The following is a 9449-nucleotide window of genomic DNA, read 5'->3' as shown; positions in this document are numbered from 1 at the left end:
TCAGGAGGTGGAGATCACCTGGAGCCATTGTAGAAGGCTGCCTACTATACACAGCGTGACCAGAAGTCTAAACATCTTCCTTTAAAATTTACACTATTCAGGTCCTGGGGCACTTGGATGGCTCGGTCAGTTGAGCAGTCCTGGCTCTTGATTTCAGCTCACATCTTTAAGAAAATTTTTTCAATTTTTTTTTTATTTTTGAGAGAGTGAGAGAGAGACAGACAGCGAGCTGCGGAGGGGCAGAGAGGGAGACACAGAATCCAGAGCAGGCTCCAGGTTCCGAGCTGTCAGCACTGAGCCTGACGCGGGGCTCGAACTCACAAACCGTGAGTTCATGACCTGGGCTGAAGTCTGATGCTTAACTTACTGAGTCACCCAGGTGCCCCTCAGCACAGGTCTTGATTCCAGGGTCATGGGATTGAGCTGTCTGTGGGGCTTTGTGCAGAGTGTGGAGCCTGGTTGAGATTCTCTCTCTCTCTCTCTCTCTCTCTCTCTCTCTCTCTCTCTCTCTCTGTCTCTCTCTCTCTCCCTCTGCCCCTCTACCCTGCTCATGCTCTCTCTCTCTCCAAAAAAACAAAACCAAAACTAAACACTAATCAGGTCCCAAGGAAATGCGTTTCCATACCTCTTATCTTCTATCATTGAAACAAAAGGTGATGGTAACCAAATGCTGTGAAGATTTATGGGCTGTGCCCCGTTGCCGACTCTAGAGATGGACCCTTGTTTAGAATGCAGGGACAATTTAGCAGTGATAGTGATTAGGTAATAGAAAATACAAATTAATCAATTTGTCAAATATTCTCTCCCAGTCAGTTATGAAAGCAATGCTTTCTTACATAATGATGTCTCATTTCCCGGTAGGTAGGGCCACAGTTGTACCATGGTGGCTGAGGAACATTTTCCTGTCCTAAACAATTTATATTACTCTTAGATTTGTGAATATATTTATGTATAACAAGCATGACATATGAAGTTATACTGGCAACTAAATCAATAGCCAACACCTGAATTACATATAGCTTTATTTTTATAAAAATATTTAAGAAGGCTTAACTATAATCTCAAAAAGTTAAAATTTAAAATACCATCTTTCTGGGGTGCCTGGTTGGCTCAGTTGGCTGAGCATCCGACCCTTGATTTCAGCTCAGGCCATGATGCCAGGCTTGTGGGATCAAGCCCTGCATCGGGTTCTGTGCTGAGTGTGGAGCCTGCTTAACATTCTCTCTCTCTCTCTCTCTCTCTCTCTCTCTCTCTCTCTTCCTCTGCCCCTCTCCCCAGCTTGTCCACTCTCTCTCCCTCTCTCTCTCTCAAATAAATAAATAAACAAAGCACCACCTTTTTATAATAATTTAAAATATTTATTTAGGGGGTGTCTGGGTGGCTCAGTTGGTTAAGCATTTGACTTTGGCTCAGGTCATGATCTCGAGGTTGGTGGGTTGGAGCACCACATTGAGCTATGCTGACAGCTCAGAGCCTGGAGCCTGCTTTGGATTCTGTGTCTCCCTCTCTTTCTGCCCCTCCCCTGCTCATGCTCAGTCTCTCTCTCTCTCAAAAATAAACATTAAAAAAATAATAAAACAAAATATTTAGTATAACTTGCATTTTAAATTTTAGTTTTAATAGATGATTTAAACTTAGACAAATAATATTTGAAAGCATGAGTATAATTTTAATTTTAGGTTAACTTCATTTTACATCTGTATGCAAATACTGTATGCAAATATATTCAAATTATGTGAAGTTTGAATACAGTTGCATTTGACTTTTTTTTAAGTTTATTTGTGTATTTTTGAAGGGGAGACAGAGAGAGAGAGAAAACAAGTCGGGTAGGGGAAATGAGAGAGAGAGAGAGAGAGAGAGAGAGAGAGAATCCCAAGCAGCTTCTGCACTGTCAGCGCAGAGCCTGATGCAGGGTTCAAACCCACGAACTGTGAGATCATGACCTAAGCCGAAGTTAGACGCTTAACCAACTGAGCCACCCAGGTGCCCTGAGTTGTGTTAACTTTTAAATTCTTTAGCCCATTACCATCAATAGAACACAGATTATTTGAAAATCTTTATTATAACAACATAGCGACTTTGCTAAAATAAAGATAAATAAAATTCATTTATAAAATTAATATTTTATTAATTTTTAAATAATGCATATATTTATTACTCATCCAACCATATGTTATCCACCAATAGAATACTTAGATACACGTGATAATGATTAAATGATTAAATATAGTCATTTTGATGTTCTTCCAGTTGTGTTGCTTTGCACATATTTTTTTATTTTGTTATAAAGGTAGATTTCTCAAGGTATGAATAAAGAACATACTTAACAGTTCATTAGCTTGGTTAGTGACTTCAAAAAAATTAGACCTATGATATGTAAGCATCCATTTTTACTCTTGCACTGGGATCCTGCAAATGTCTACACCTTTCCTCAAATTAACCTCCTGGTGCCCTTCTGATTGTGTTACTTCCTAGTTCACTGAAAGGTGGAGAACTTTCTCCACCTCCCATTACACCTCCCCACCTATCTACACTTTTGCCCTTAGACTTTGTCTTCCCTCCAGACACCACAAATGTAATAGTCTATCTAAGGCCACCTCTTTTACTTGTGGCCATTGAATCCCAGACCCACTCACTCAAGGATACCATTCCTACAGTTGCCACTTTACTCCCTAGTCTCCTCTCTCCCTACTTAGTCATTCCTATAAGCATATCAAAATATCAGAATATACTATTAAAAATATTCTTCCTCTTAGGGTGCCAGGCTGGCTAAGTCAGAGGAGCATGCAACTCTTGATCTTGGGGTCATGAGTTTGAGCTCCTTGTTGGGTGTAGAGTTTACTTAAAAAATAAAATCTTTAAAAAAATCCTTCCTCTTGATCCCATGTTTCCTTCTACATTATGCTGCATCTTTCTCTTTCCTCTCAGGGCAACATTCTTGGAAAGGGCTGGCTGTGTTCTTGCTCTCCTCTTATTCACCTACCACACTCTCTTGAATTCTTTCCATTTCTTCCATCAAGAGGTGGATTTATGAGGTCCATATCTCTTCCTTATAAATCTGAACAGGCTTGTGGCTCTCTTGTAGCCAATAAAAAGCAATGAAGTCATGCTGCATGATTTCTGAGGTTAGATCTGAAAGGTGATGTGCCTTCTGCCCTTTTCACTGCAACATTTGCCTTTGAGCCATGAACACCACGTAAGAATTTTAACTACCCAGAGGTTACCATGCCATGAAGCAGCCCAGGCTACATGGAGAGGACATGTGTAGGTGCTCTGGCCACCGGCTCCACAGATCTAGCTGACAGCTAACATCAACTGCCAGAAGATGCCTCCAGATGATTCCACCTTAGCAGTTAAGTCATCTCCAGCTTTCAAATCTTCCCAACTGAGGATCCAGACATTGTTGAGCAAAGACAAGCTGTCTTTACTGTGTCCTTCCTGAATTATTGACATCATTCCATAAGCATAATAAAATGGTTGTTTTACACCACTAAGTTTTAGTTATGTTAGGCAGCAACAGTAACTGGAACAGTGTGTGTGTGTGTGTGTGTGTGTGTGTGTGTGTGTACATATATATATGTTCATATATTTCCTAGCTTGGTTTGCTGTCAGGGGCTAGAAACAATGGCATCCCTGTAGTAATGAGTATATCTAGTACCCAGATCTTGGTTTCCAAATACCATCCTGTTAGAAGAAGCCAGAAGAAATAGTTGATTCCTGGGCAGAGGCAGGAGAAGTACAAATTCAGCCTAGATCACCTCTTGTACCAGAAAGTAAGGAAGTGCTCAGGGTGCCTGGGTGTCTCAGTTGGTTAAGTGTCAGACTTGGGCTCAGGTCATGATCTCATGGTTTCTGGGTTTGAGCCCCACATTAGGATTTGTGCTGACAGCTTGGAGCCTGGAGCCTGCTTCAGATTCTCCCTCTCTCTCTCCCTCTCTCTCTGCTCCTCCCCCACTCACGCTCTGTCTCTCTCTCTCTCAAAAATAAATAAACATTAAAAAATTGTTTAAAAAGCAAAAAAGGAAAGGAAGGAAGTGCTCAAATAATGTTGAGAACATCTCAAAAGGACACAGGATCCAGCTTGAAAGGATATTTCATTTACCAAATTTGGGATCCTTTGTGCATCAAAACAATAATTATAGTAACTGATTATAATTCATTAAGTAAAATAGAAACCCACAAGTCCAGACAATAAATATGATAGTAATGCGTTACAGTTCATTGAGTAAAAGAAATCCATGAGTCCATATGATATAAATAAATGAATAAATGAGGGAGAAGGTAATGCTCTCTCTTATAGTAGATTGTTGACTAAAAGCTGAAGAAGGAATGGTGGAATTAAAGATCAATATTTAATAAACATTATCATGGTGGTTATTCCAAGGGAGGTTATCAATCGATGCTAAGGCAAATAGATGGAGATTTGATGACGTAGCAGAGACTTAAGAATTACAAAGGGACAAGTGCTGACTTTATGGAGGAGAAACCTGCCGAACTGTATATGGGTTCACCTCCTGCACTTCCTAATGTCATGCACTTGAAAGGACACAACATCACTTTCCTTTTGCCTTTACATGCACTTAGGTTGAAGGCCATCTTGCAGAAAGTAAAAAGCTTGTGCTCTTTAAAACTGATTCCTGAAAGCCAAGGCAAGACAAAGGAACTACCCAGATTAAAGGAGACTGTAGATATGTGACAACCAAATGCAATATGTAATCCTGGATCAAAAAGGGCAGATATATTATTGGTGAAATTGGAAAGGTATCTGTGATTTTAATAGTGGTGTCGATTTGCTGTTTAGAATAGTGTATTAGTTTGCTAGGACTGTTGTAACAGACTGGGTGGCTTTAACAATAGAAATTTATTGTCTCACAGTTCTGAAGGCAGAAGTCCAAAGTCATAGTGTTGGCAGGCTTGGTTCTTTCTGAATGATGATATGAGAGAAAAGTCTATTCCATGCCTCTCCCCTAGATTCTGGTGGTTTGCTGGCAATCTTTGGCATTCCTTGGCTTGTAGACACATCAACCGTATCTCTGCCTCCATGTACACATGGTATTCTCATTGTACGCAGATCTGGGTCCAAATTTCCCCTTTTTGTAATGACATTAGTCATATTGGATTAGGAGTACACTTTACTGCAATATGACCTCATCTTAATTAATCCAATTACATCTGCAATGACCTTATTGCCAAATAAGGTCGCATTCTTTTTTTATTAAATTAAAATTTTTAAATTTACATGCAAGCTAGTTAGCATCTAGTGCAACAATGATTTCAGGAGTAGATTCCTTAATGTCCCTTACCCATTTAGCCCCTCCCCCCTCCCACAACCCCTCCAGTAAACCTCTGTTTGTTCTCCATATTTAAGAGTCTCTTATGTTTTATCCCCCTCCCTGTTCTTATATTATTTTTGCTTCCCTTCCCTTGTGTTCATCTGTTCTGTGTCTTAAAGTCCTCATACGAGTGAAGTCATATGATTTTTGTATTTCTCTGACTGATTTAACTTAGCATAATACCCTCCAGTTCCATCCACGTAGTTGCAAATGGCAAGATTTCATTCTTTTTGATTGCCGAGTAATACTCCATTGTATATATACACCACATCTTCTTTATCCATTCATCCATCGATGGACATTTGGGCTCTTTCCATACTTTGGCTATTGTTGACAGTGCTGCTATAAACATTGGGGTGCATATGCCCCTTTGAAACAGCATATCTGTATCCCTTGGATAAATGCCTAGTAGTGCAATTGCTGGGTTGTAGGGTAGTTCTATTTTTAATCTTTTGAGGAACCTCTGTACTGTTTTCCAGAGTGGCTGCACCAGCTTGCATTCCCACCAACAATGCAAAAGAGATCCTCTCTTTCCACATCCTCGCCAACAGCTGTTGTTGCCTGAGTTGCTAATGTTTGCCATTCTGACAGGTGTGAGGTGGTATCTCATTGTGGTTTTGATTTGTATTTCCCTGACGATGAGTGTTGTTGAGCATTTTTTCATGTGTCAGCTGGCCATCTGGATGTCTTCTTTGGAGAAGTGTCTAGTCACGTCTTTTGCCCAATAAAGTCACATTCTTAAGACACTGAGGATTAGGACTTCAATATATGAATTTTATGTGTCAAAATGCAACCCCTAACAGATAGTTATATTGGGGTTGAGAGAAATGAGCACATATATCCACATGTAGAATGGGGGAATTAGGGTGAAAAAGATATCAGAGTTTTTGATACCATTCTTTTTTTTTTTTTTTAAGTAGGCTTCATGCCCAGCACAGAGCCCAAAGTGGGGCTAGAACTCATAATCTGAGATTAAGACCTGAGCTGAGATTAAGAGTCAGATGTTTAACCAACTGAGCCACCCAGGTGCCCCTTCTTGATACCATTCTTAAATGTTTTCTGTAAATTTGAAATTATTTCAAAATTAAAAAAAAATCCATTGAGGTGCTGGGTTTATATATTGCACAAGACCTTGGTGCTAAACCTATCATGTAGAAGGAAAGATAAAGGTGTTTGTATAGCCTCATCATCAGGGAAATACAAATCAAAACCATGGTGAGATACCACCTCACACCCATCACGATGGCTAAAATTAACAACACAGGAAACAACAGATGTTGGTGCAGATGTGGAGAAAGGGGAACCCTCTTACACTGTTGGTGGGAATGCAAACTGGTGCAGCCACTCCAGAAAACAGTATAGAGGTTCATTCCTCAAAATGTTAAAAATAGAACTACCCTATGATACAAAAATACAAATTTGAAGCAGTACATGTACCCTGATGTTTATAGCACCGTTATCAACAATAGCAAAACTGTGCACAGTGTTTTTTTTTTTTTATGTTTCTTTCTTCTTTATTTTGAGAGAGTGAGAGAGAGAGCATGAGCATGAGGGGGAGGGACAGAGAGAGAGAGGGAGAAAGAGAATCCCAAGCAGGCTCTGAGCTGTTAACACAGAGACCAACTCCAGGTCGATCTCATGAATGTGAGATCATGACCTGAGTTGAAATCAAGGCGCTTAACTGACTGAACCACCCAGGCCCCCCAACAATAGACAAACTATGGAAACAGCCCAAATGTCCATCAACTGATGAATGGATAAAGAAGATGTGGTATATATATGATGGAATATTACTCAGTCATCAAAAAGAATGAACTCTTGCCATTTGCAATGACATGGATGGAGCTAGAATGTATTATGCTAAGCAAAATAAGTCAGAGAAGGACAAATACCATATGATTCCACTCATATGTGGAATTTAAGAAACAAAACAGATGAACATAGGGAACGGGGAAAAAGAGAGAGGAAGCAAACCATAAGAGATTGGGGTTTTTTTGTTTGTTTGTTTTGTTTTGTTTTGTTTTTTAGTGTGAGACAGAGAGGCTGTGAGTGAGGGAGAGGGGCAGAAGGATAGAGAGAATATTTGTTTTAATTTTTTATTTTAGAGAGAGAGTGGGGGAGAGGGGCAGAGGGGGGAGAGAGAGAGAGAGAGAGAGAGAGAGAGAGAGACAGAGAGAGAGAGAGAGAGAGAGAGAGAGGATTCCAAATAGGCTCCACAGGTGTGGAGCCTGATGTGGAGCTGGATCCCACGACTCTGGGATCATGACCTGAGCCAAAAGCAAGGGTTGGATGCTCAAACAATTGAGCCACCCATGTGCCCCAAGCGACTCTTAACAATAGAGAACAAACTGAGGGTTGATGGAGGGAGGTTGATGGGCTAAATGGGTGATGGGTATTAAGGAGGGCACTTGTTATGATGAGCACTGGGTGTTGTATGTAAGTGATAAATTACTGAATTCTACTTCTGAGTCCAATATTGTGCTATAATATTAACTAACTAGAATTTAAATTAAAATTTGAAAAAGAAAAGGTGTTTGTGTAGACTTATTGTAAACTTGTCTGAGACATAAGTGAGGGTATCAGAAATTAATGTTATGTTAATATAGCACTTCACAATTTACAAACAAAAACAAAACAAACCCCTTATTTTATTTGTCCCTTATAACAATTTTGTGAAGCAAGAGATTTCTCAGTTTTATAAAAAAAGTTCAGTGACTTCCTCAAGATGACACTCACAAACAGGTAATAGATAAACTGAGGCATATTAAAAATTCAAAGTGTTTATTTGAGTAAAAATGGATTTGAGGGGAGCCTGGGTGGCTCAGTCAGTTGAGCGACCGACTTCAGTTCAGGTCACGATCTCATGGTTTGTGAGTTCAAGTCTCGAATCAGCTCTCTGCTGTTAGCACAGAGCCTGCTTCAGATCCTCTGTTTCCTTCTCTCTGCCCCTCCCCAACTTGTATGCACACTCTCTCTCTCTCCTTCTCTCTGAATGAATGAATGAATGAATGAACGGATTTGAATGGGGTAGCACCAAACCAAAAGCGCTTAGGCACATTCTGCAGACAGGAGCCAGGGGAAAGACTTATACAGATAAAGTCCAGAAGCAAAGAAAAGCAATTATTTGTCTGGCTATAGCTTAAAGCCTCGTTGACTGTGATTGTCTTCAGCATTTTGATTTCCAAACCTTGGGGAATTTACAGGCTTAGATTTGGGTTTGCTAATGCAGCCTAATGGCCGCCTTGTTTAATTAACACAAGTCCTAGGTGATTAGTTTGACTCCATCTAGGTTTTTTGACTCTTAGAGCAACCCTCTTGTGGCGACAGCAAACAATAACAGAAGTTGGCTCTAAACAAAATCGTGGCATCGTTTGTACCTTTTTGGGGGTGAGCAAGGTCTTCCTATTAGGTCAAAATGAAGTTTAGGTAAGAGATCCTAAAGGCTCTATGCATGAGGTCCACAACCATACATTGCTCCCTCCACTGGCTACCCTACCCCAGTACTGCCCCACTTATCCCAGGGGGTCCTCAGGTCTCCACATGGGCCTTGGGGCCAGTGCCTAGGGAACAGGGCCAAGAAGAGGCCTTCAACCCTTGCCCCAACGACAGCCTCCTGGAGGACACTCCCAGCCGACAACTCCAATCACCACCCCTCTCCCATATTATCGCGCCATCACTTAAGTCCCAACTACACACTCTGGCTCCGCTGACCAATCACGATCTTTCTCTTTCTATAGACCCCGAGAGCCCTTCCCCCAGGCCTCCTCCCACCACCCAAGGTAAAGCTGGAATGGGCTGACAGCGGCTCACGGTGGCACATCAGCTACAATTGCTCACCCTCTGTCTGTAGGGGCGAAAGACGTGGGGCCTTGAACCTGGAGACCCAGAATGACTCCAGCAGTCGTTCCAGCTCGCCTGGCTCCGTGTTGCGAAGACACAGTTGCAGTAAAGGTGGACAGACTTTAGGAATCACTTAGTCCAGACCTTTCACATTGCACGGGATGGTTATACGATTGCCGCCTTTCTGTCTTTGATGGGGGAATTAGGGTCAACCCAAGCAGGTTCAGGGCTTGCTGCTGCCATGCCCCTTAATCCCGGTGTTGCTGAGCAAGGGCT

This window comes from Felis catus, chromosome B2 (assembly GCF_018350175.1).
Source record: "Felis catus isolate Fca126 chromosome B2, F.catus_Fca126_mat1.0, whole genome shotgun sequence".
NCBI classification, from domain to species: domain Eukaryota; kingdom Metazoa; phylum Chordata; class Mammalia; order Carnivora; family Felidae; genus Felis; species Felis catus.
The sequence above is the reverse complement of the archived record's forward strand: the minus strand, read 5'-3'. Positions refer to the sequence as shown.